This window comes from Manacus candei, unplaced genomic scaffold (genome assembly GCF_025592945.1).
Source record: "Manacus candei isolate 608988 ecotype Guabito, Panama unplaced genomic scaffold, ASM2559294v1 h1tg000016l, whole genome shotgun sequence".
Lineage (NCBI taxonomy): Eukaryota > Metazoa > Chordata > Aves > Passeriformes > Pipridae > Manacus > Manacus candei.
Window position 1 is genome coordinate 6,432,421 of NW_026138064.1, and position 27,886 is coordinate 6,460,306.

At 37.6% G+C, this 27,886-nt stretch overlaps 1 long non-coding RNA gene across 1 annotated transcript; it reads right to left on the minus strand.

Annotated features, from left to right (window-relative positions):
* Positions 1-27,886, minus strand: LOC127468978 (uncharacterized). The gene is made up of 4 exons (XR_007903761.1): positions 27,617-27,886; positions 21,098-21,273; positions 18,479-18,608; positions 1-92 (listed from the first exon to the last, which is right to left on the minus strand). It is a non-coding gene; the product is annotated as an uncharacterized LOC127468978 (long non-coding RNA).

The window sequence follows — 27,886 nt, forward strand, 5'->3', positions numbered from 1 at the left end:
CAGTTCCATCAAAGCCTAGCCTCTTAATCTATTGAGATGGTCAATGATTTGGTCTCTGCTATGCCTCTTCAGATCTTCAAGGTAGTATTTTGCTGTAGGTAGTGTGGATTGGAATAAAAAGAAAAAGACTTTGAAAAAGCTAATTAGAGAAAAACATTTCCAGTTTATTTTTGTGAATTTAAAAAAAGGAGAGGAAAAATTGAGTTTTAATTAAAAAAAAAAAAGGCGGATAAGGGCTTTTTGAAATGCAACATTTTTTTATACTCCTAGACATTTCATTGATTTGTAGATCTTTTCCAAGCATTCATTCTGTGAAACAAACCATAACGATGTTAGAAGTACAGTGAACAATTGGAATACCTAAAAGGACAGAAGGTGTTTCAAAGAGGACGGTTACAGCCTACCCACCATCTCAAGAGGGAAACTGGCTAAACCAGTGATCTGTTTTTCTTGCAGTTTTATTTTCAATTTCAAGGAGGACTCAGAAGAATTAAACATTCACCTATCTGAACAACAACAACAAAAAAGCATTTTACAGCTGGATTATTTTGTTTCTACTTTATTGGCACCTAGATGTGAAAATCAGATTGGGATTCCTTGTAGCTGCTGGGCATATGTATCACTAAAGCAAACCTTAGAGTTGTAAAGCACTTAATATCTCAGCAAAAGTCATGACGGTATTATGCATAAACTACTAGCAAGGGAAGACAAATGGAACAGCAATTAGTTATGGGCATGGTTTGCAGCTAAAGTTTTCACTCATCTTAATTATGTTTTTATCAGTAACGATAAACAACAATTGAAAGTATCACAAGTGAAAAGAAAAGCAGCTGGCCCCAGTCAAACCAAGGCCCCATCCAGCAAGGTATCCTGTTTCAGAGAGTAGCCAGTAACTTATGAACGGGGAAGAGTATAAGGAGCAGTAATAGAAATACTTCCCCAAAGTACTCTTCTGGTCTTCAGCAACTTAACTTCTTGATGTGGTGTCGCGGTGTTAATAGACTGGGGGGGTTTATTCTCTCATAAATTTCTCAGGTTACTTTTTTGCCAAACTGTTCGGAAGCAAGGAATTTCACATAGGTGCTATCTATCCTGTATAGTGAAAGGAACTGTTGTCACAAGAAGACTTGAAAGGGAGTAAAGACGTGTTGGAAGAGAGGTGTGAAGTAGGCAAACAAGTGGGGAAGACTGGCCACAGTCTTTAATGGCATAACAGTTTCCAGGATCAATCACACTGTGAGGAGGTGGTAGCAAAACAAGCACTTGCATTGACTGTCTGCTGAGCTTTCTACATCTTTATATTCTACCAACGGGGTTAAACTCAAGGATTTTTTGTTGCTTCTTTATATATATGGCATTGCTACAAAATGAGGAGGAGGTGTAGGAAGAGTACTGCAGTTCCAGTGACTGACCCTGGTGCCCCTTTTACTTCTGTCGCCCATGCTGTTTTTGCTGTAGCTGAAAAAAATTCTTCTAGGCATAAAGGGCAACAGGGCAAGTGGAAATACCTCCTACGGTCAGACTCCTTTCTCTTTACACTCTTCATCAAGCAGGAGTGTGTGGCAATGGATTTGCCATATGTAGGATGGAAAAAGTCCTGTCAGAGATGGACTAGTGAAAAAAAAGAAGAAAACAGCTCAAATGTTATAGAAACAGAAGTTTTTAAGGTGGCTTAAACAGGTTTTAAAATGGCTTTTGCTTTTCTGCAAAGTCATTGCCCCTTCTTCCTGACACCCCCTGTGAAGGACTATTGTCTCCTATACAGGAGTGTCCTGGGAAGATGTCCTCAGCTGTTTCTCATTGGTCTTTTGTTAACACCTTCCTATTGGCTGTTAACTCCTTACATGAATAGTTTTTTCTGTATGACCCTGAACCTTTAATTGGTCCCCTTTTGACCCTCCTAAAAGCCTTATAAACCCCTATCCCACAATAAACTTCCTCTTTTGTCCATCCCTCCCTGGTGGTCTGTGTGAACTCCTTACGGGGTTGCCAGACTACGTGGCAGGGGCAGGGGGAAAGAGCATTCACTTTCCAGGTAATGGGCTGGCACCTAGAGCCTGAAGGTTCCCCCTCCAACTAATACGCCATAAATGGTGCCCCGTGTGAGGACTAACCCGCCGTAGGAGTGTACATGTGGTTTTTTCCACGTCTGTTTAAAGCATGCAGAATATTTAAAATAGCTACACAATGATTTGGTGCTTGAAGTTAGTCAAGGTAAAAAGACAGTAAGATGGGGATCTTTCCTGACAGCCGTAGAAACCACCAGCACACTCTGGTTTTGTTCCACTTTACAGCACTATCCATTATTGTCAGCATCATTGTCATAGCTGGGATATGGCAACCTTTTTCTCCTAAAAGACTTAATTCGTGATCTAAAACATTCCTCATAAGCTTAGTGCACATTTGAAGGGAATGGGAGACAGCAGACTTAATATTGTATGGTGCTTTTCACACACTGCAGGAGTCGAAAGCTCTCAGCATGGTTTATTATCAAGGTCAATGAATGCAAGTAAACTCATTAAAGCATTTATGGGGGGCCTGGGTAGATTAGATACCCTTACTGACCTCTGCACTATGCTTTCATTCCTCTGTAGATGAATAAATAAAGAGGCTTCATTGGAGCCAGATATTTTCAGTGTGAGTATTGCTATTAACATAATCATAGCATATATTCATACCTTAGTTCTTATATTTTGTAGTCTTTGTGTCTTGTTTAGAAAACATACATTTGTACTTCCTGAATCCAGTGATGCCTATGCTTTTGATATATATCCAGCAGACATACTTTTATCCATTTTTCTTAAATAAATTTATGTGGTGGCAGGGGAAAAGGTTTTTGGTTGAGGATTGGTGACTGTTTTTCTTTTGTTTTTAATTTTGTCTTTTTTCTGTTAATTTTAACTTCATTATTGAGTTGAATTATACTGATGTTTAAAACCCTGGAGGCAAACTGGTTTTATTTGATTTCTTCTGATATATGAGAAAAAAAAATTAAGAGTTGTAATCTTGTATTCCATACTCTTGAGCTTACATTTTTAATGAGCCTTTCAAACTAAAATTGATTTTTCTCTTTCTTTAAAAAAAATTGCATATTTTATGAAAAAATTGATACCTTTGATTTTTTTTTAATTGTTTGATCAGCATTCACATCTAGGATGATGAGAGGAACAGTTATCTTCTTAATTGTTGATAAAAATCAACACTACTTCACACTTACTTTTATTTCTTTTTAAAAAGAAAATAAAACGCACAATATCAGTGTAAAAACTTTCACAGGCAATTATAATTTTAAATCCTGCATTTCTGAGTTACTATCTGCTTTATGTCTTGGAAACCACCATTTCTAGTGTAATCCAAGCTACAAGCATTTGTAAAGTCCACTGACATAAATGTAAAAAGATAATTGCAGATGATAGGGAGAACCAGAGATCTTCAGATCTAACTTCTTCTCTCTTACAGTGAAAAATATTTTATGGCTATCTGAATCACAGAATCATAGAATTGGCTGAGTTGGAAGGGACCCATCAGGATCATTGAGTTCAACTTCTTGCCCTGCACAGGACACCCTGAGAATCACACTGTATGCATGAGAGCATTGTCCAACTGTTTCTCGAATTCTGTCAGGCTGTCACCACTTCCCTGTTCCAGCACCCAACCACCCTCTGGGTGAAAAACCCATTCCTGATATGCAGCATAAACCTCCCCTGACACAACTTCAGGCCATTTCCTTGAGTCCTGTCACTGGTCACAAGATTGAAGACGTCAGTGCCTGTCCCTCCTCTTCCCCTCATGAGAAGTCGTAATTGCGATGAGGTCTCCCCTCAGTCTCCTTCCTCTTCTCCAGGCTGAACAGACCAAGTGACCTCTGCTGTTCCTCATAAAGCTTCCCCTCTGGTTCCTTCACCACCCTCATTGTCCTCCTTTGGACCCTCTCTAATGGCTTAATGTCTTTTTATATTGTAGTGCCCAAAACTGCCACAATATTCAAGGTGAGGTCGCCCCAGTGCAGAGCAGAGTGGGACAATCCCCTCACTCGCCCAGCTGGTGATGCTTTACCTGATGCCCCCCAGTACACGGTTGGTCTTCCTGGCTGCCAGGGAATAGCTCAAATACACTGTTGAGTCAAATGGTATTGCTGTCTATAATCTCTTATCTGAATATCTATATGAATCTATAAACACTTAGACTTGTGGTTTTGTGTGATAATTTGATATAGTGACTACCATATTGCATGTATTTTGCTGTAAGGGACAGTATAGGCTGAGAGAATTGGGATTTTCAGCCTGGAGAAGACTTAGGAGTGACCTAATTTTACATTCCAGTACCTGAAGAGAACATGCAAAAAGACAGAGAGGGACTTTTTATAAGAGCATGTTACTACACGGATGAGTGGGAATGACTTCAAATTGAAAGAAAGTAGGTTTAGACTAGATAATAGGAAAAAAATTCTTTACTGTGAGTGTGGTGAGGCACTGGAAGAGGTTGCCAAGAGAAGTCATGGATTGCCCATCCCTGGAGGTGTCCAAGGCTATGTTGGATGGGGTTCTATCAACCTGGTCTAGCGGAAGGGGTCCTTGCCCACGGCAAAGGGGTTGTAACTGGATGACTTTCGAGGTCATCCTTGAAACCCTTCCAACCCAAACCATTCTATGATTCTATGATATGAGTTGTTCCTTTTTCATCTGTATTAAACTGGGACGTGCAAAGTTTGAGTATCTATTCCTGCCCCACTCCTGGTTAAAATCCCACTTCTTCCCTTACTAGTCTAATTATTAGCAAATTGCTAATAATAATTGCAGAATAAGTAGAAAAAGGGCTAAGACTGTTGCAGTCTGAAAGCTTGCTTGTCAAACATACACTTTAGTCAACAAGGATTGCTAGAGAAGCCAGACTAAATGCTTGTTTAATATAATGAGTTAACTGGGGAGAACACTGTCTTTTAGGAAAAGGTACTCTGGCATTTTCTACAGGCCACAGCTCCTCTCTCAGCAGCAAATATTACCAAAACTATTGCCAAAACCAGAAGAGGGACAGACAAACTGAGCACTCTTCCCCAGTAGAGCCAAAACCTTAAGATTACTACTCCTGCTTCAAGCAGGAGAATGCTTATTAAATGACTTGAGGTCACTCAAGAAGGTAGAACTCTGGATTACTTTACTAGAGGCTTCAAGATACTATCCCCAGAGATACTTTTGTCTTGACATTCTTTACTTGGTATATTTACTGTGGAAAAGAAATTGTTATGACTATTCAGCAATGACATTTTTTGTTTACCTCAGCTGCAATGTATGTTTTTAAACACACCTAGCAGCCTTAACTCACAGTGACCAAAAAAAGAACATACATTACAACAGTGTGCAGCAAAAAATGTGTTCATAGACATCAAGTTGCATCAGAAGTCCCTAGTCATGGAAATACAGAATCTGAACTTGAAGATTATGCCCATTGGAACATTTATTTCAAGCAGTTCCAGGTACTTTTGAATAATGGGTCAATGTCAAGAGTTGAAAGATATTTCTGGGTCTACTTTTTCTGGTCTGCTGAAAGCCTGACTTTGTAACAGATTTTCAAAAGAATTTGCAGAGACTACTTGAGTAAACAAATAATTATAAATGTGTGCCTGTATGAGAGCATTTTTACCACATTATTCTTACTGATGCCACCTCTAAATCTGGCTTCATTTTTTATCTCCTCTATAAACTGTGTTTTCAGTATGCCCTGTAAGTAGACATTTAGCAAGAAGAGTTGTGTACTAAAGTTTTTGATACTTCCTTGAGGTTGTGTATAAATGATAAAGGAAAACATGATAAAGGAAATCCAGATTCGCATCTGCCAATATGAGTTTGTCTCCCTCTTCTGATGAAATATGTCTTTGGACAACAAAGATATGTATTTTGCAGTCTACCCGAAGAACAGGTCCTTACCTTAATTGAAATATCCAGAATTCCTATTCTGAAAATCATTTCCGATTTGGATAAAAATAATGGCATTGTTATGGGACCATTGTCATGAACTGGTATTTTGTTGACTGAATAGTAAAATGAAATTCGTTGAATTCTTTATTTGAAATAAAACTCATTCACTGTTACCCCATTCTTAGAGACAAGATTCTACACATATCAGTCACAGCTACTGTGAATGTAACAGCTACTGGACAATAAACAACCCTCAGTTAATACTTTTCCAAAGTAATCCCTGTACTGTTTAGCATATAGCAGAATAAGTATCAGTGGTTCACCTTGCATTACAAGTCATCTAAATCACACTGGTTTTCCTTTGGTAGACTGAAACTTTTACAAACAAGACCACAACAGACAGATGATGTGGGTATTCAGAGAAATACTTATTGTGCTAGGATTCAGGTACTTCCATTGTTGTCTAGATTTTCACAAATAAAGAGTAACATGACTAAACAAATCAAATCATTTTACTCTAAGATCTATTACTGTTCAGAAAAATCTTGACAGGTTTATTTTTAATCCATGGGACTAAAGGTGTAGAAAGTAAGGAGACTCTACTAATTTGAGAACAGAGAAAAGAATGGCCACTCATGCCAAATTTCCAATGAGAAGACAAGGTCACTTCAGCTCCTAAGCTCACATGTGCATGCAGGGTTTGCTTTGAATCTGTCTTACAAGTCCTCTTTCCATGACTCAATTCTGTGCAAAGAAATTAGGTTGTGGAGGGTAAAATGAAGTGCCAGTGTGGCTTGGCAAGCTCACCACCCGGTGTGCATGCTCAGGATGGTTCAATACCACGTCCTGCAGCTTGGACTGAGGGAGTTTACCTGCTTCATCTATATATTTAGAGTGTACATGCAGAAGACCTCGTGTGGAGGTACATTTGCCTTATGTGACTTCTCACATGACTTCTGTTTTGTCGTCAGTGTGGCTAGCAAAGGGAAATTATTTTGCTTTTTCCCCTCCAGCACAATTTTGGAAGTTACCACAACTGAATGCAAAATCCTATCTGCCTGAGGGAAGGTAAGGAGGACTTTCAGAATTTAACCAAGAATACAGCCCTTACTGTAAGGATTCTGTTCCATGATCTTTCTCATGCTGCCTTTACCTCTGTCAAACAACTTGTGATCAAGAATTTTCCAACAGGACATGATCCACAGGACACTCCATACTGAGGGTGTAAAGAAAAATAACAAAGCTAAAAAAAGGTAGGCAAAGGTCACTGTGTTCATACATCTTCTAAGATGACATTTAGAACAACTAATACAGCCCCCAAAAAAATGTGTAGGACTTTTTAATGAATTCAAGATTGGTCCTGAGACACTTGAGATTTTGCTGTCAACAGAAACCAAATATTTCTGGGCTATATTTTTGCACTGGTATATTGGGAACTGAGTTAAATAAGAGAAACTAACATTATTGTGGAGGTTTATTTTGTCATTTACATTTTTCAAGCAGGCATTTCTTTCTCTTTTTGCCTCTGAAAGTTTTGCTAGGTACCTAAGTAAGTGCAAAGGATTAAAAAAAAAGAAGTACTGACATGCACCACCTTGCACCAACTACTTTGCCGACAGAAGTTTTTGGACAGTAACCTTTAGAAGAGCTGTAAGAAGTACAAGAGGTGTCCCTACCAACAGCCAGGGGGTTGGAACTGGATGATCTTTAAGGGCCCTTCCAACCCAAACCTTTCTATGATTCATTCTATGACAGTGTTAGAATATCATATGCCACTGCAGCTGGATGTGAAAAAAACCTTGTGGCTAGAGAAATTGTGATTAAACAAAATGGAAACTCTGAACATAGTATGTGACATTTTTAATATTGTTTAACACAAAGACCACTGCCATGAATACTATTTGACCATCCTTATTAAGCAGGCCAGAAGTAAGCAAACACCACCAGCAATTGCTGACCCCATACTTTACCAGGTCCTATCTGAAAAAGAGAGCATGGTGTGTCAAATATTTTCAAAGCAGAATAAATAAGGAAAACAAGGATAAGGAGGAGGTTGTTAAAGCCTTAAAACTAAGAAAGCCAGGCTAAAGTCCTAGTCCTACTGCTAACTGAAAGCTAGACAACATTATTCCAGTTTACAAAAAAGGTGTGAGGGAAGACCTTTGGAGTATAAACTCAGAAAAGTTATGGAGACGAGGCTGAAGGGTGACCTCATTGCTCTCTGCAGCTTCCTGAGGAGGGGATGCGGAGAGGGATATACTGATTTCTTCTCCCTGGGATCCAATGATGGGATATGCCGAAACAGCTCAAAGCTGTACTAAGGAAGGTTCAAACTTGACATTGGGAAGCATTTCTTTACCCACAAGGTGGTCAAGCACTGGAACAAGCTTCCTAGAGAGGTGGTCAATGTCTGTCATTGTTTAAGTGGCATTTGGTCAATGACTTTAATAACATACTTTAACTGTTGGTGAGCCCTGAATTGGTCAGGCAATTGTAACAGACGATTGTTTTAAGTCCCTTTAAACTGAAATATTCTAATCTAGTCTAATCTAGTCTGTTTCATTCCATTCTATTCTATCCACATCCAAGAAGAGGGTTTTTTTCCAATGAGCATATGATTTTTACCCAGTTACAGACAGCCAGTTTAATAAAGCATTGCTGGCATTTTTAATTTTTATAAATAATTTAGCAACAGTGTTCTTCAGGCATCTTGCACCTCTTACTAGCATATTTATTATGTTTATACTTTGCCTATAAGGAATCCAGGAGTTTCCACTTCACAAATCTCTCGCTTTACTCTTTCTTTTAGCTAGGAGTCTCTGGCTGTGGATAATATTTTATGTTTTTGATGTCAATCCACTGTGGATCATGTGTGTTGCTCTTGTCATATTCCTGCAATTAACACCTTGGACTTACAGAGGGGTTTTTTTAAATCCTCTTGTGGTTGTTCTCACATTAGTGGTGTACAAATATAAATTCGCTGATGAAGAGTAGTGAACTTCAAAAAGGACTCATTTAACACATATGTGCAAGAATAACTTGGTGTATTTCATTTGGATTCTACAGATATCTAAGTGCCTGAGAATAACATTAAGTGAAAAAATTTTCTCCATAATTTAATATCACAGACAAAATATTCTTTAAATGTTCTTCACCAGGACCAAAAATTTCACATCCCATGCCCTTTCAGGAACTTCAGAATGACTTTCAATGGCTTTTGTTGCAATGGCTTTTATACAGATTAAGAATTATCGTAATGCAGGGTACCCTAAAAACCACTGTATTCTGTTCTTGGTCTGATTTCAGAGCAGAGAGACTCCTTTAATCACACTTCAATTACCACCAAACTCCACCTATAATGCTTCAAGCAGAACGATATTCAATCTATAACTTTTAGTTGCGTTTGTCTTGCCTGTCAAGTGTGCAAAATTTTGTATCTCTCCTAGGGAGTGTGATCTATAATTATTTTGGTTGGACTTAGAACTGCTGCTAAGTAAGAAAAAGTCTTTCACCATAATTTTTGTTTTGCTTTGCTCTCATTTAATTCTTAAAACATAAATCTTAACTGTACAGACACTGACAGCTCAAAATATGTAATTCTATAAACTGGAAAAGTCTGTTCTTATTGAGGATGTGGAACCCTGGATATTTATACACAATTGTCCCAGATATTCCAAAAGTCCACAGAACTAAAAGCTTTACATCTTCACATCTTTCATAACAAGGGTGCAACTGACGCATTTTTGTGGGGGGAACCTAGCTGAATTCAGGGTCTGCCTGGATACACTTTTTCCTTTGGCAAAGATGTCACATTTTCTCATTTAAAAAGTACATTTCTTTTATAAATATTCCTCGGGAACAACTTTAACCATCTAATGACTATCAAACCATCTCATCATTGACATTATTTGTAGCTATATATTCTCTATGGCACCTTTAGGACAAATTAAAATTTGTCATCTTTTGACCAGCAGCTTGGGTGAAATGTGTCTTCTCTTTGATATACAATAGGTGAAATGTGCATAAAACCAGCAGCTAGAGAACTTGTTAAGACTATAACTTCTCTGAACGTTGCTGTGCTTGTGGCCACAGTGGGCTTTTAAGATTTTGAGTTGCAACAAACTAACGTGTGAGGTTCCCAGCAAAAACAAACAAGTTGCGTTTCTCCTAGAGACCGAAGCTTTTTGAATCTTGCTTTATCACCTGTTCTGTTGGTATTTTTATCTGACCAGGGATGACATACCTGTGCAAGGCTTTTCTTTTTATTCCCTCTTATATTTCAAAGCTTTTTTCCTATCTCAGACCTGACACTGACAATCCTTTTGTGTTTTCCTCGGTGCCTCAGAGGTTTAATGTCCTGCACAGTAGCTGAACCTTTAGAAATTTCTTCTGTACCTCTGCAGAGACTGCTTCAGTAAGGGCCACAGAGCTGTCACTGTGAAAAGTGAGAGACCCCTGTGGTTAAACGTTCTCTAGTGTTTTTGTTTCTGAAAGTGACAGCAGAATTGATAAATGGATTTCTTTCAGCCATGACATTGCCCTACAGATGTACATCGTCTTCATGGAGTCATGTAATGGGATGAAACTGTGCTGGGAAGTTGGCTAATTCCTCTCATTTCAATACAGGTAATTTGTTTGTTGAAGGACTTGATAGTTGACAACTTGAGCAAAATCAATTGTTGGCAAGCCTATTAATGTTAAATAGTTAAACATCTCATAGAAGCATGTTAGTTAAACACAATTAAACATTTATTGAGTGTCAAATATCAATGAATGATGGATAGAGCATTCACTAATTGACTAGAAATTTGGGGGCTACTGTGGTAACCACAGTGGATGGGAAATTCACTACAGATAAAATGGGGATTATTTTTGAGGCATTTTAAAGGCAATTTTCCATACAGCTTGCTGTGAGCTGAATAGTCTTATTTTAATTAATTTAGGGCCTGCTCTTCCAAATATTGCTATGAAAATCTACTGACTGTAATGGGATTATTCAAAAACATATGCGCTCCCTGCAACAGTAAAGCTTTGCAAGTTATGGACATTCATCATGAAAAGTAATGATGATTTTATTTTATAAGACTACCTCTTTCCTTCAACCTGTGTTCTCTGACCCTAGCAAAGTTCTCACTTCTGAGAAAGATTACCTGAATTTTTCTTCCTTATATGATATTGAGATGTTTCTTTTGTTTTTTGTTTTTTTTTTTTTGAGAAATCTGTATTGTGTAAGCTTAGTTGTTGATGATTTCACATCATTGTTCATATATAATACTTTCACATGATTTTTTAGAGGGATTGCTGTTTGATGTTATACCCTATAATCTTATAATCTTACAACACGTTATTGTTACAAATTTACATCATGCAAAACAGACATACGGAGATTTTTTGGTGATAGTACAAAAAAGTCTCCTTTTCTGTGTGTTTTCACTTGTCACCCCGCTAACACATAATACAGTTTCCCGAGAAACTTAGCAGGGGACTTACAGTCACCGGTAGTATAAGATGAGGACACTCTGCAATCCAGAAAGAAGGTATATTTTAATGGGTTTTGTGTGTAGATTAAATTAAGTTATCTAACCTTATGCTTAATCTTCTACAACTAGAAAAAATGAAGATGTTGTAAGGAGATGGTGGGTGTACAAAAAATACACAGGTGAAAAAATAATTTTTTGCAGTTAAGAACTGGGACATGAGAATTTTTGCATCTCAGTACTGACAGGAGATTTCTACCATGTAACAACCCTACTGGAAGCATTACGATGTAGCTATATAATTTTCCTGATGCTTTTTACATGATATGCCCTGAAAGTTGCCCACAGGAATTTGCCCTATCTATGACAACTTCTGTGCCTGGAGAGTTTGCCATATCAGGGCCTCAGTGGTAATAAGGACTACTTTGTCATCTTTGATTATAGTTTACAATTTTGAATGAGGAGAACAGCTGATTTGTTTATCTGTTATGTACTGTGCTTGGTAACCCTTTGTACTGCTTTGAACAGTCAGTAGATAGTTAATGGGTGAATGGCACAACAGTGAGCAATTAAAATTTTTGCAGTGTCTTATCTAAAGGAGAAGATAATCACTCATTTCTCGTGGTGGACAAATCAAACAGAAACCTTAAATCTTGGGTAAAATCTTATGTAATAGATCTCTGCTTAGAAATTATTTCCTGTCCATTTTTGTTTCTCTCTCTGAGCAAATATAAGAATAGTTTCTAAAATCTTTTACTCCACCTTTATTCTCTGCGCTGATGTAGCAAGTTGGAAGGATTTGGAGGATTTGGCATCTGAATTCTGTGCTCAGTGGCAGTGTGGGGCCTACAGAAGTACTCATGGACAACAATTAGAAATGAATTATTTCATCACTTCTGCAAGCTGGGAACACAAATGGTAAGAGTGAAGTGTTATTTTTTTCACCGGATGCACAGACTGAGTCATGTAGATTGATACCGTGGCTATTGAAAACCTGCACAGTAACAGGCATCGGTAGAGATAAACCATGCTTTCTGAGACTGATTTGAACACTGAGCAGCAATAAACACTCCACATGTAAGGACTGCAAATAGCTGTCTTCTTTAGAGAAACCAGTGAACACTGAAGGATTTGACAGACAGGTATCTGTATGCATTCAGAGGCACACAGGACTGTCAGAAAGGGAAAGACAAGATTTTGACAGACTTGGTGAGCATCTCATACTGATTGCAGCTGACATGTTTAGCCCCTAAGATGCACTTCATGTTTGGTCTGAGCAGCTTGACAAACCTATAACATTGGATAGATCTTCTCGTTCTTTTATTGCCATTTGAAAATTACTGTCATACATTTGGAATCCAACCCATATGTTGTAAAGCAGCTGAAGTGTGAACTCATATAAGGTAAGTTGGTGAAGCAGACCTTTCATTTTCTGTCCACCACAAAATATTGTTGAGAATTTTTCAAAGTGTGTGCAGCTGGCAATACAGAGAAGACTGAATGGTTCAGGTGGCCGATGCAGTTTCTTATTGATAACTGGCGCATTACCACAGAAGCTCTCACTTTACATATAACTAATAAGTTGGCAAATTTTTACCCAAACTGTTGTCTAGGACTTTCAGACTGGGGAAAAATTAAATACTTAACCCATGCTTATGCCCCTAATCTGACAAAAGATAGTAAAGGAAATTTTAGGCCAAAACTTTGAAAAGTAGCTCCTTGATGTTTACTAAGCTGCCTGCACTCACTTTTCTTGAGCAGTGATACTGGCAGGCCAGTGCAGTTTAACTTTGTCCACACAAAACCTATCACATGCAAATGATACTGCCAAGAAAGTGTATGTGCAATCTTATGTGTTGACAAAGTGGGACTGGCTTGTGATGCCTTAGATCAAGAGCCAAAAAAAGACTCACCAGGCAAATTTAGTATAGAGATAAGATAGAGAGCAGTCCTTTAATTTGAAGGCCTTCAATCATGGGAGTATAGCATGGTACATGCACAAGAGTCCAGGGGTTCCACAATTTATGGTATTGTCCATCCAATCCCAGAATTATCCACTCCCCAGATCCTCCCCCAACACGCCCCTCAAAACTGAGTTGGGGACCTCAAGACCTTTGTCCTCCCTCATCTTTCTCTTCTTCATGGCATGTACAGTACTGTTACGACCCGTCCCAGGAAAAGGGGAGAGGGGGGGTAACTCAGGTTTTTATCAATAATTCCCTTGGGGTGCATTAGAGTGAAATGACACTGAATAATCGATGTCTGAAAACATGTACTGGCAAGGTTTATTTTAACAATTCTGTATCAACAGGTATGCTAGCATTTCTGTGTTGTTATATAACAATGTAGCATAGAGATAGAAAATGCATAGGGGACAATTTTGCATCAACAGGTATGCTAGAATTTTAGGTGCTGTCATATAACAATGTGACATAGAGATAACCTTTGGGGGGAGAGAAAATGCATAGGGGAGAGAAAGGCAGGATAAGAGTAAGGGAGAGAAAAGCTGAGAGTGGACAGATGTATATAGTCAAGCCCACGGGGTCCAGCAATGAAACTTGGTAGTTGCAGCTTCCATGTCAGTCAGTTGAAGTGGTGGCCTTGATCTGCTGGGGGTGAAGGAGGGAAGCCCTCACACTCCAAGAAGTTATGAGTTATTATATCCATGGTCAGTGTTATGGGCCATGCCTCGAGCCTCCAAACTCTCCCTGGGCTCTGCACAAGGGTTTTCTGTGTCTGGCCTGGTTCCCGCCCTTTTCCCGACTGGCAGAGGTGGGGGGATGGGCTTCTGTGGGCCATCAGAGGTACAACACAACAGTCAAAAGCCTGCAAGCTCAGCTCTTGCCTTTTCAGGGCTTCACACCTTCAGCACTGGAGGGAGGGAGGGGCCGGATTGCTCATCAGAGGTATAATGCAAGTCAAAAGCCTGCAAAAGTCTCCTAGAATTCATAAATCATCAAACATTTCAGTCTCTGACAAGTACTTTGGAGCTCCTCCAAGGTTAAGGGTTTGAAGGTTGCTTTGTCTATGGTGGATCTTGTTGTTCAGCCTAGGGTGCAAATGTTCTTAAACAGAATGAAGACCTTCCTTGAGAGAAGTCTAAACAAGCTAAAGAATTTAGAAAATTCCACATGAAAGAGGGAGAAAGGATTTAGCATGTGCTAACTACTGTTCTAAAGTGTGACAAATTATACAGCTACGCTAAAATCTACATTTACCACTTCTAAAATTTACAAAAAGCTAAAAATCCTAAAAATTCAGAGGCATCACTTGATATCCTTTCAAAATGTAATCCAGAGTGACACTTGATCAAGATAAGTTCTTGTGTCTTGAGAGTTCTTTTTTTTGGTGGTTTTATGTATTTCCAATGGCAAGAAGTTTTTAGTAGCACAGCTTTGAAAACACTTAAACTCAAGGGGATTTTATTAGAAGCTGCACGCAGGCAGTGAAGCCATCACAGTGATGTCTGATTCCTTTATTAAAAAAAAAAAAAAGAAAGAAAAATGAAAAAAAGGTTTAGGGGGTCCAATGTGACAAAAAAAGGCAAAAAAAACTAATAAAAAAGATTTTTTTTTTCTTACACCTTGGGAGTAGGAAATAGACCAGACACTCTGTATAGCCAAAGGCAGAGGAAATATAACAGCAAAAGACCAGGATAGCAGAAAAGTGAAATTAATTCTTTACACCCCTGTTTCATCTTGAAAGACCTTGGTTTCTGCTCTAGAACCCTTTTTTTTCTTTTTCTTTTTGTTTTGTTTTGTTTTGTTTGTTTGTTTGTGGTTTTGGTTTTGTTTATTTGTTTGTTTGTTTTGTGCAGATGTATTGGGGTATCAAATGGTTTCAAACTGAATTGATATAAAAACCAGCATCAAATAAGTCATGAAAATGTGTAGTAAAAAATCATTCAAATCTGGTAAGAGTTGAAGGAAGCTCAAAACCCAAATAGCTGAGCTCGTAAGCTCTAATATGTAGTCTCACGATTAAAGCTGCATTAGTGTCACAGAATTAGAAGATGATTAGTGCAATGTCAGTTTTTGAGGAAGGTTCCAGAAGATGTCACGATAAGGACAGACTAATTGTATGAAAAACGTTGCTGGGCACTCTTCTGAAAAAAAACCCCTATTATTCATATGAATAAATAGTAGACATTAAGGAAGAGTTAAGCAGATTTGTTTAAAAACCTACTGTAGTTCTTTGAAGAAGACTGTAAGCACATGCACAAGGGATGGGCATGCCAAGTTGATATGCTCTGCTTGGATTTCTGAAAGTTGTTTGACAAAGTTCCTTCTCAAAGGATCTTAGAGCAATTCAGCTGTTGTAGCATAAAGGGGAAGGCCATCACATTTTTAAATAACTGACTCAGAAGATGGAAAGCAGAGAGTTGGAATAAATGGTCAGTATTCTCAAGGGGATAAGGTTGGCAGTAGAGTCTCACAGTATGTGCACTGGATCAACTTTGTCCATAAATGGTCAGGGAAAATGGATGAACGGGAAGGGGACAAAGTTACTGTCGATAGTAATGAAGTAAATACAAAGGCTGACAGTGAAGATCTGTGCAGGGAACAGGTAATAAAATGGCAAATTATGTTTCCAAATGACAAACAGAGGAGGACAAACAGTATGTAGGGAATTATTAGGAAAAAAAGGGCAGATCATTGTCACATGAGTTTATAAAGCTGTAGCACATCTGTGCCTTGAAAACTCTCCATGGTATTTGTTCCCCCGTCTAAGAAGTGGGAAAATAAATGAAAATAACTATACAAAGAATCTACAGAAGACCCAAAGGTGTGGAATTGCTTCTGTAAGGGAAGTGATAAGAATTGTGGAAGGATCTTCCTTTGGAAGAGGAACAAAAAGGGTAACTAAGAATATTTTAAAACAAATACATCAAATCATAAGTGGAATGGTGGCTAACATTGATGCATTATGATTTGGGAGTTTCTTTGGCTTATTTTTTGTACAAGAACCTGCCAAAATCGGTGATTTTATCATGCACTAGATCTAAAACAATTAGGAAGAGGTGGTTCTCCTCAGAGTACATAGTTAATCTGTGGAGATGCACATGTTTGACTCAAGGGAAAACTGGAAAAGTTTGTCAAACAGAAATTATTAATTCATTATTAATAGAGGGACATCCTATTTATTCATGAATTACCTAACTGCAATTTTTTTGGACACAACAACATCCTGAACTAGAGTGGTATATGTTGCTCTCAAATTTGTTAGATTCCTTGATTCTGGAGAGTAGCTGAACAATACAGTTTCAAATACAATAGGGAGGACAACTGATTTACTCTCTTTTGGAAATATTTTATGACAAGACATCTAACATATTCAAGAAGGTCATACTTGAGGAATTTCTCCCTTTTTGCTTATCATATTGTTTAAAAATAGAGGAACCAGTTGATTAAGTTTACTGTGATGGTTAATTAGTGTTTTGGTAAAATTAGTCTCTCAGTAAAACAATAGACATTGCAGGGAAATTCCCTTTGAAGTTTGGGAAGAGAAGTAGTACAAGACCCAGGTGAAGCCTTTAAAAGACATTAATAGAGTTTATCATGTAAACAGAAAAAAAGCAAACCAAATCAAACCAAACAAAAACCAGTTAGGGGAGCTTAGAGGACAAGAAGCTTCCCAGCTGCCAGAAAGCCAGGAAAGAGCAGCACTAGCAGTGCAGCTTGCTTCCATGCTGTCTATTCAATTCCTAAAGGCATGGTGCTATGTAATTTGCGATTAATCTACCTAAAAATTATAAATGGAACACATTAGACATCCACTGGGACTGCTGAGAGAGGAGTCTGGCCCAGTCATCATAGTTATCCATGCAAACAATAGCTGTCATACAAGATTAGATTACTTGTCAGAAGGGTCTGATGAATTACCATCTGACTGTAGCTCCATATTTGCATCTTACCCAGAGCACTGATTACCTATGCATAAATACTGGAAGCATACTATTCACTGTACATGATAGGTATGAATGGAATCATTATCATATAATTATATGTTAAAAATATTAAATATTGTTTTAAATCTGAAATAAGTTGCTGTTTGGTCACACGCAAAAATAGCTTCTTAATGAACATTTGGATTACTCAGTTACCACTTGCAAATTTATAGTTAGTTCTGGTAGGAAAATAGACTATAACTCCTCCACTTTTTTAAAAGAAAAACTTTCTGATATTTACAATTTATTGACACAAGTATTTGGAGATTTTCCTCAAAACTGAGAAAAAAATTTTTGTTATTATTTTAATAATAAATATTAAAATAAAAATGGACTGAGTGGCATTTTTAGCTCTAAAAATTTTCACTGCCGTGTTTTTGAACGTCACTGCTTACTGCTTATTTCCTGTGAACAAGCATTCATTCAGTCAGTGCCAATTCTTCTATAACAACAGAATAAGAATTCGTAATGGAGAAAAATGTGAACCAGTTAGGAAGGACATGGCCTAGTTTTGCTAAAATCAGCATACCTGTCAAATGTGTGTGTCTGTACCTGTCAAATACCTGTGTGTGTGTCTGTGTGTGTGTCCGCGTCTGTGTGCATCTGATTTCAAGATAATTAACGGAAACTTATGTTTTCCTGATTCTGAACAACATTAAAAGCGTTAAAAGCAAGATTTATAGCTTATCGGCATTACAGGACCATTTTCTTGGGATATAGTGGACCCTGCAACATAATTAAGTTCCCCATATTTGTTTTATGGAAATGGCATTTGTATGAACAAACTGAAGAATTATTTGTTATCTGATCTCTTTGTACATCCAGGTTCCTAATCTGAGTGTACAGACATTTGGCCACGGACACCAATATCTACTCTGCCAGATTCATGGATTTAATATATTTGCATGCAGCTTTGCGGTACAGCAGAAAGACATTTGTCTTGTGATTGAATCTACTCATATATGTCTCTTGAATGATTAAGGCAGTCACACAGTTGACTCTGTGATGTGAGTGCCTAGGGAAAGTATTAACAGAGAAAGACCATTTGGAGAAATATATTCATCCCTTTTTAAAGCGATGGGAATGGTTGCGACTTAGAACACTTTTGCTATAACTCAGATGAGGAAGTCTGCCTGTACCTGTCATGGTGTAACATCTTATTCTCTGAATGCCAGACTTCTGGAAGGGCTTTTCCCGATATCTCTGGAGGATGGCATTTCAAAGCATAGGATTTCCTTCTCCAGGGAAGTTCTGATGCCACAAGAAAGACTCAGAAAAAAAAAAAGACAAATTGAACTTTTCCACAGAAAGAAACTATTCTGGCTTGACTTTTCAGAAAACAGGACTGAGCAACACATAAAAAATACAGTCTCAATAGTTAGTAGACCCTTGATTGAACATGTCCCCCAGGGACTCTACGAGTATAAAATTGACATCAGAGTGTGGGGTGGGGTGGTGGAAAGCCCTGACAAGACATCTCAAATTCCAGCTTTCGGACTGTTTTCTCCCTCCTGCAAAATCAGTCATCTGAAATAAACACCTCAGGTAGAGATGGAGGATCCTGGGGTTCTTGACTTTGGGAGCTTGAATTCCCTGGAGACCCCAGCTGCGAGCTCATCTGCACGGCCAGGCTTCTCTGCAGCCCTAATGACCCAAACGTTGAGATGGTGGAAAGCAGACAGGCATCTTTTGGAAGTTTGTTGAAAATGAAGTGACTCTGTGAAACCTTCTGGGTCCAGTGTTTCTATATTTTTCAGTGAAAAACTGTTCACTTGGAAATTTCTTGACCAGCTTTTTCTGGAGGCTGTAGTTTGGGTGAATTAGACACATACTATGAGAAATGACAATGGATCATAGGGCTGAAATGGGGAAAGGAAAACTGCTGATGGGAGAACAGCTGAACAAAGAATTCAAATAATGTTTTCCATGTTTTTCTTTGTTTGGTTTTTTTTTTTTTACTGTTGTAGTTTATGTTCTCTTTTGTATTTTCAGACATGCAACTCTAAATCATAGCTCATGGTTGCAAGGCAGAAAAGCAGCATGAGTGATATTATAGATCACAGCTAATTTTGTGATTTTTTTTTTTTTTTGGTCAGGCAAGATTTTGGGCTGGATAGCACAAATTTACGGAATATCATTTGCTATTTTTGCTTTTTAAAAAAAATGGTTTAGAGGAAAATGTATTTCCAAAACAATACCCAATTGCAATCAGATGTTTATGTATAGAAGTAGAAGCATGAGTATGAAGAGCATAATGGAAAACATTGTTAGAGGGCTGCTTGGAGAACCAGCTATATAATGCCTTTGGGGATTTATGGCAGAACTTTCTTTGAAAACATGGGCAGTATTCAGATGGCCTGAATACTTTCTCAACCACATGGTAGGAGTCACAGACGCTCAGAAAAAATAAAAAAAAAAGAGAAATCTGGGTATCTGGGCAGACACTTCTATCTGAAAATTAGTGGTTAGGTAAGTTTTCTACTTAAAAGCTCAAGTTTTGAATCTGTGCACACTAATTACATCAATTTTGAAGGAGAAATAACTTTAAGGTGTCTTGCTTGGAAAAGATTTAGAGTAGTTGATAGAGTAATTACCATAAAATGGCTAATCTATTGCAGGTGTGCATATACTCGAGCATATTTAGTTTATTCAGCAGAGTTCATCTAGCTTATAAACTGGGTTGGCTCAAAGCTTGCGGGCTCCAGCTCTAACAGGGGTTAACAGCATGGGTTTTATTACAAGCTTTCTTGGCAGCAAACAGGTAAAAACAAAACTTCAAAATCATTTTCCTTTGTTGGGAGAACCCCCTAAAGGAATTCAGAGGAAACAGTGTTGTCTGTCTGACACAGTTACAGTCAGCCAGCAATCGTGTCTCAGCAAGTAGTACTGCAGTCACTCAGTAATTTATTTGCTTCATGCCTTGAGGGCTATAAAATAATCTGTATGATATACAGCAATAGGTGAGTTGTTAAACAAAAGGGTTGAATGCATGTAGGGGTTCACATGGATTGTGTGTCACCTATGTGGCACCTATGTGTAACAGGAAATGTAGAGTAGTTGCTCCTGTAAGGAGAGGTGTGACAATTTTTTCCTAAAATCTTCTGCATTATCTATGTTTAGAAAATATATTGCTATACAGAGTCTGCACTGATTTAAAACAGGGCTAAGTTCCAATCAATAGTATATAAGTAAAGTGTTATCTGAGTTAAATCTCTTGGTGTCATTTGACCTACATATTGTAACATATTTCAGGGCTGAAAGGAAATGACCTGACTGTTAAAGGCATTATGGCTGGCAGAGTAACCAACCCAAGTTCCACCACAAGTCCATGAAATGGTGGCATGGGCATCGTGACAGAAATTCCTAGAAATGTTGAACATGCTGTGGGGCTGGGCACACCTGGATATCAGCAGACAGACTAAGGGGAAGGGGTTAGGAGACTGCCTTTCTTCTCTGCAACACGTAGCTCTGATCACTCTCACAATCTCTGTATAAAGACCAGGCCAAACTTAGCCCAGTCTCCAGAGAAGCTAAATGTCAGCAGGTACTGAGCAGGTACTGGGTCTCCAGTTCCCATGATTTAGACGTAGGTGAGATCAGGAAGGCATGAGGCCAGTTGATCAGTGCACACCCTGATCTCAGCTCTTATGCACAACATGACTCATATGCATAATATGCATTGAATTCAAGCTACAGCTAAAAAAAATGTATGGAAATATATTGGATGCAAGGTCCAGTGTCCTAAAAACAGCATTTACCTTGGTAGTGAAATATATCCTGGGCTGACTAGTGCTGTCTTCAGCAGCCCCTGGTGGTCAGGCTCCTGCAAGAGCTCAATTTACTCTGAAGCTGCTCTTTTCTCAGTAGAGCCTTCGAGAAGGGAAGACAGCAGCAGTGCCTTTTCCTCAGTAGACAATTCATTAGAGGGATGACTCTAAGCAAGAAGAAAAACAAAAAACATACTGCTTTTTATGTGTCAGAATTCTCCCCAGATACTGGAAAGGATTGCTCCACTGCATCATACTGCATTCTGCACCATTATAAAGGGCTTATTTGTATTTGTCAATGTCTTTTGTGCAGTGATGGGTTCCTCTGAAAATTCATAACTACAAAGTGTTTCTGTAGGCTGATTTTTACAAAACATAGTTTTGAAAAGTATAGGCTCAACTACACTAAAAAAAATGAAAGTATTTTTAGTTGACTAATAATGCCACACAAATATTACATACGGATAGAGTCTGGACTGTGTAAAACTTTTGAAAATATTCATGCCAAAAGCAAAACACTCATACAGAGATATATAGAACTTTTTAACCTAGGTGCTTCATAGAGTGTCTGTGTGTGTATGTTTGCCCATGTGTTTCCTATTTCTCCTCATTATTTTTCCTTGATTTAATGCTCACTCTACTCCCATGGCTTCTACTGAATTTATGAATAGCCATTGAAGGTACAAAATATTTTCTCTTGTTCACACAAGACTAGCCAAAAGACACAAGAATTCATGTCTGACTAACAGTTCGTTCTCATTTGCTTCACCCCATGCCTAAAGTTCTCTCTAGAGGCCAGACTGGAGGTCTTCTCACTTACTTGTAGAAGTTTACAGAGAAGTACACCTACCCACCTGTAGCTGGTTGCTGGTAAAGTCATCTAGCTTTACTCCAAACAAAGTCCATTAGGGGAACATTCTCCTGTGTTGAATTAACTTTACAGAAGCCACAGTAAAGTGCTGAATGAGTGTGACCTTATAACACTTCTGGTGTGCAGAGAGATTTGTTCTTAACTAACCTGTTTATCTTCACATGATGCCAGGTGCTCAGCCAGACCAACTGTAATCTAGCATTGATAAATGCATAGCTGGGATACACACTCCCAATATTTTTTAGCTAATTACCTGCTTGTAAAATGAGAGACATTTTTTGATTCTCCTTACCTGTGAATTTTTTAGAAGTGAAATTTGCAACTTTAAAAATCAAAAATACAAGATTTTTAGAGGAGGGATATAAAATATCCAGTTCCTTACCATTTTCATCCTTGTGAAAACTGAATGCTTAGGAATTTTGAAAATCTATCCACTTAGTTACCTAAATATAAGCAGCTAAAATTTTTCATCCTTATTAAGAAAGAGAAAGATCCACTTATGTTCACTAGTTGATGTTATAGAGAGACTTGTCTTGAATGGTCTCTCATACTTATTTGAACAGGAAAGATTTTCATTTTAACTGAGTTGTATTGACATTTGCTTTCCTGTCAATAAGATCACAGAAAAGAAATGTATTTTAGAGCCACTGGGAGGAAACCTGGTAGAAACCTTCTAAGTTTTCTAGATTTCAGCCACTGTTCTAGTTAAGTCCGCTGAGGTAGAAAATCAGGAAATAAAAAAAAGTCAGCTATATTTTTGGCAGATAAATAACATCTGCATCTTGTTTAGCAATGATAATAACAATAGATATGAGACACTTGAAAAGTTCTTCCAGTTTGAAAATTCCAAATTAAAACTTTTAGATGCTTCCAAAAGGAAAATATTTTTAATCCCCTTGGTTTTCTTTCCCAGAACTTTTCTTCAAATATAACAAATGTTAACCTTTTGCATAATTTTCCATGACAGCTTGAACTACCTTCCATGAACATCAGTTACACACAACACTTTCATAAATGTTACCTATCTAATGAATTTCTGGCTATAGAAACCCTAAGATTGTAAAGCAAAGTGTATGAAATTGTCACTGGAGATCATGTTTTTAGAGCGGAAGTATATTTGGGATGAGCGTGTAAAGAAACAAATTATAACAGAGAAACAATAAAAAGAAAGTTCAACAGTGGCAGGCTAGAATGCGAGAAGGAGAAAGAAACTGTCAGATGCAGGAGCTGAGACTTGTTTTGAAAAAAGTACTTTCTGGCAAATCGTGTTCCTATGAGTGAACCTGCCTAACCTGCCAAGTAGGTTAAAGCAGTTTTGCAGAGCTCAAAGATTTGCACTGAATACTTGAACTGTCTTCTAACAACCACATTTGAAAGACCATAATTTCAAAGAAAATCTGTACATAGAGTTAATAATATAAAGTCTTTAGTGTTACTGGGCTGGATTTTTTCTTTTGAAAATTAATATTATGATAGTTTCGCTTTGAAAATTAATATTGCGATAGTTTAAATCAACAAAGGAAGTCTTGCTCTCACTGTTCCAGGAAGCTGTGAAGAGATTGGTTTCTATCATTAGAGTATTGTTTATGACGATGTAATTTAAAATGCTCTGTTAATGCCCTAGGGTTTGATAGGAGTAATGGTAATGTTTAGCATCTTCATGTGCTTTTCTGCAAAAATATTTCACATATTTTATGGCTTTGTGATAGCATCATCATTAGGAGGCACAGAAATCACCACTGGACTGATGTCATCTCTATTAAAATGGTGCGGTGTAGTAACAGGGAACCTAGTACCTGATTTTGAAAGATTTTTTGCTAGTTTGTGGGGGTTTTTTTAAATCTCTACAAGGGTAACAGTTTGTAAGAAGTTACCTGAAGAAGTCAGAGTATACTGGTTTTATACAGCCTTGTCAGATTTCAAAATTTGTCTGATTAAATAAATTGTGACTCCTTTCTGAAGCAAGGAAGAACTTGCCCATATGGATAATATAAAAGCATGTGATGAGCATGTCATGCCATGCAATCTACAGAAACTCTGTTTGGATTTGGAGAAAAAAGTGGGGAGAAAATAGTGAATAGGAATCAATTGTGTCAATGGTTTTCTTTACATGTTACAAACAGTTTCAATGAAAGAAACTTTCAAAAGCTGACAGTGCCACCATAGTGGCCACTGACAGTTTCATCAGGGTTTCCTGACCTGCTGAAGAGCATTTCTCATTTAGTTCTTTCAGGGCAGGAAGGAAGATATTGGCTCCATGACAGAGAGGACCATGTTACAGTGATTCTGTTGGTTTTTAGTTGTGTGGTTTTTTTGTTTTGGTTTGGTTTGGTTTTGTTTGTTTGTTTTGTTTGTTTTGTTTTGTTTTGTTTGTTTTGTGTTTTTTTTTTAAATCCACAAGGCTAATATCCAGTCTGGATGAATACAACATTTTGAGGAGTCATGGTGAACTTCAGCCTCAAATCAGAGCCAGGACATAATGCTGTGGTACAGCCTCAGTGCTGTCTTCGCCTAAATGTCTTGTGCAGGATCCTGAGGCAAGAGATCAAAGGAATCAGGAATCATGTCCTTGTCCGCCAAGGACTATGGAAGGAATTGGACCATTTTTCTGCACTGACAGCAAATGTAAAGAGGTGGATTTGAAATACAGTGTGGTAATTTTCAGCCTAAAATCAGCAAACCCAGTAGTAAAGGTAGAGCAAGTAAAAGTGTTCTGAGCAGAAGGTGCAGGACTTCTGGCTGAACAAACTCTGTAGGAACCCACAACTAGCCTTAATTTCTGAATATGTAAGCCAAGATTTGTCTCCTCATAGTTTTCTTTTTCCAGGCATGGATCATTAATAATGGATCTTTGAAGAATACTTTGACAGTTGTATTACACAGGTTCCATGTATTATGTAAAGTACAAATAAGGCTTTTTCATGAATGATACCTTTTATAAGAGCAAGAACTCCCTACTTTAGCTTATAATGAAATAGATTCCTCTACCAGAAAACAGTGCTAGTTTAGAACTAATGCCAAAGCTTATTGATTTTGTCTTCAAATATTCCCAGGAACATTGATATTGTTGGGGTAAAACAAATTCTAAAGTATTTTCTACTTTCTGTTGTTGTCTTTGTAATTGACATTGTGTCATTCTCTCTTCTGCTTAGCCTCCAACATTCTTTACTTCAGGCTGCCTGAAGTGTATAAGAAGTCCCTTTTGACCTTGGACATATTTTCACTTTATGTGAAATGCAAATTGCCACTTTCAATCTCAGAGGGAAATATGCTTTTATGAGTACCTATTGTAGGCCTTGATTCTTCTTTTGGCATATCATCTAGAAAATGTCATACAAAATGTTTTGAGCTAAATGTGGAGCATCTGCAGCTTTGAAACAAGAGGTGGATGTGTGGGTTATAAAATAAAAACCAGTCACCAATGATATGCAAATTGAAAATTCTTCCTAACTTCCTTTGAATTTTGGTAAAACACTTGAGTACTTGTCTGAAGCCTCTTCAAATGTATTCAAATGCTTTCGACCCACAACAGCAATTTTGTGATTTTTTTATATAGACTGAGGATAATGGGCTACTCCACAGGTAATCTAAATGAAGTAACAAATCAAGGTAAATGAAATATGGTTCTTAATCACCAGAGGCTCTTCAGGAGATCTTCAGGATATTTTTGAGACCATACTGCTTTTTTTCTATATATATTGGGGAAATATCCCGTAGAAAATCTGTGAAAAATACATCCCCATTATGTGCTCGAACTCCTATTCGCATGATATATGGTGAGAATATGAATACAGCATCATATTGAAGGTGAATATCCTTGTTTGCACAGCTTCTTAAGTGTATCTGAGCTGATGCTGACACTTAGGAACCAACTGTCTCAACACTATTTCACCTTGTCATGACATCAGCCTAGAAAGATTATTATTTCAAAAAGTCAAAGTTTAACATTCCTAAGCTGTGTCTCATCTGTTCAAGTGTTTGTGTATTCTTTGTTTTTTGCTTTAACTCAAAGGTATTTTTCTCTTTTCCTGCTATTTTTGTTTTGTCCACAAATTGTTTTGAGAAAACTATGTCCTTCTGCTGGGTGTTGTGCTTTGAAATGTTTCAATAGCTATTCAGTTATCCAGCAATGCATAGACACTCAAATTCTTATGAATTAAATAATGGGTAGAAAGACTACATGAATGGACAAAGAGCAGAAATAGAGTTTGAAACAAAGGTCAGATATTAAATGAAGCAAGTCTAGAGGATGTAGATGAATTGTATGGATGTCTTTAAAAATATGTGCATAGTACTATTTCTGCCTTTTTCCCCTTTAAAGCCACTTGCTATTGAAGAAAGTTAACTTTCATTCAGGTTTTCCTGCTACACTGGGAACAGGGGAAGACATTCTTAAAATATTCAACAAAATGCATAACCACTCGAGCTGCATTACCCACTGCATGCTTGCTTTGACTTCATCACTATTGAAGGGAAAAACATTTTCTTTTCCAATTGTAATTTTATAAGAAAGCTAATTGGTTTTGCCCTATAAGGAAAACAAGATATCAAATTATTTCTTTCCCTGTGGAAAAAATTAAAGTTAATTATAAATCTGATATTGTCACTCAGCAGAAGATAAAACTAAATCTGTCATCTGGGTGACTGCTTTCCTGTCACACATGAAAGCAAGTGAGAGAGAGAAAGAGCTGTCTGTTTGCTCAGCAGTAGTCCATTCGAGAAGACAAAAGAAGAACTCAGCTTCAGCAAAGGTATGTCAAAGAGCAGTGCCAGGAGGCATTTTCAAACATCCCAGACAAAAGAAAAGGGAGACCTCAAACTGATGTAGGCAACATTGCCATAAGCACAATTAGTACAGTTGAATTGGTACTAGAGAAAGGTACCTTCAGGCCTCAGTTACTCGAAAGGTCTGAGTTACAAGAAAGGTTCTCTACTGGGAACAAAATCATGGCTTATCAATATTTCAGTATCAGTGTTACAAACAGGGCTTTCCATTCATTATATTTTCAATTTTTGCTACCCTCAAATGAAGATTTCTTCTAGTATTAACCCTAGCTGAGCAATCCAGCTGCAGGTCAAAACATATATAGCAGTGCCTCCACCTCCCACAGTACACTTTATTTTTGATTCAGATATGTGAAAGAATGGGAATGTCTTTATTTTTTGGTTAATACGTAGTCTACTAGCCATGAAAACACCTGCAGCAAAAATTAATTCTTCTTTTTATACCAAACAGGATTTTAGTAGAACACACTTCTGAGGTTTAAACACAGAAAAGTGCAAAATTTTTTTATTGCTTCCATAAAAGGTAAATATTTGGGGAATTAATATATTTTATTTAAACTAATTTTTTTAAAGCATAAACAAAATAGGTAATACCATGCAACAGAGTAATCTGTGCTTATCCAGGAAATGTTTGTGCCTTGCTTTTGTGATTTGCTTGAAGAGATTACTTAGAGCAATATACATTGCTTAGAGCTTGAAAGAGAATGGAAGAGTCATCTAGGGGGAAACTGCCCTGAGGAAAGATTTTGAAAACCTGTCTCAGTCTGAGCAACTCTGAAAGGAAAGGCAAAAAAATGGGCCCACTAAATGTTTTTGAATCTGGAAATGTAGTTGCCTTTAACAAAGTTACTTACAAGTCTTGTAGATGTCTAAGAATCAGAGAAATTTTAAAGGTTGTCGGTTGAAAATAAGTTGTGGAAAATGTGTATTCAGGGAATGTGTATGTATGGAAGCACTGAATATATGTTTATGCTGTAAAATTACTTTCACGTGTGGAAAACATTTGCTTTCCTTAGGGAAACAAATATACTTTTATACAAGACAATAGAAATTAAAGGTGAAAAATACTTCATTAGATCATTTTCTCTATGCTTTTCCAGTGATGACAATCACTAGTCTTTCAA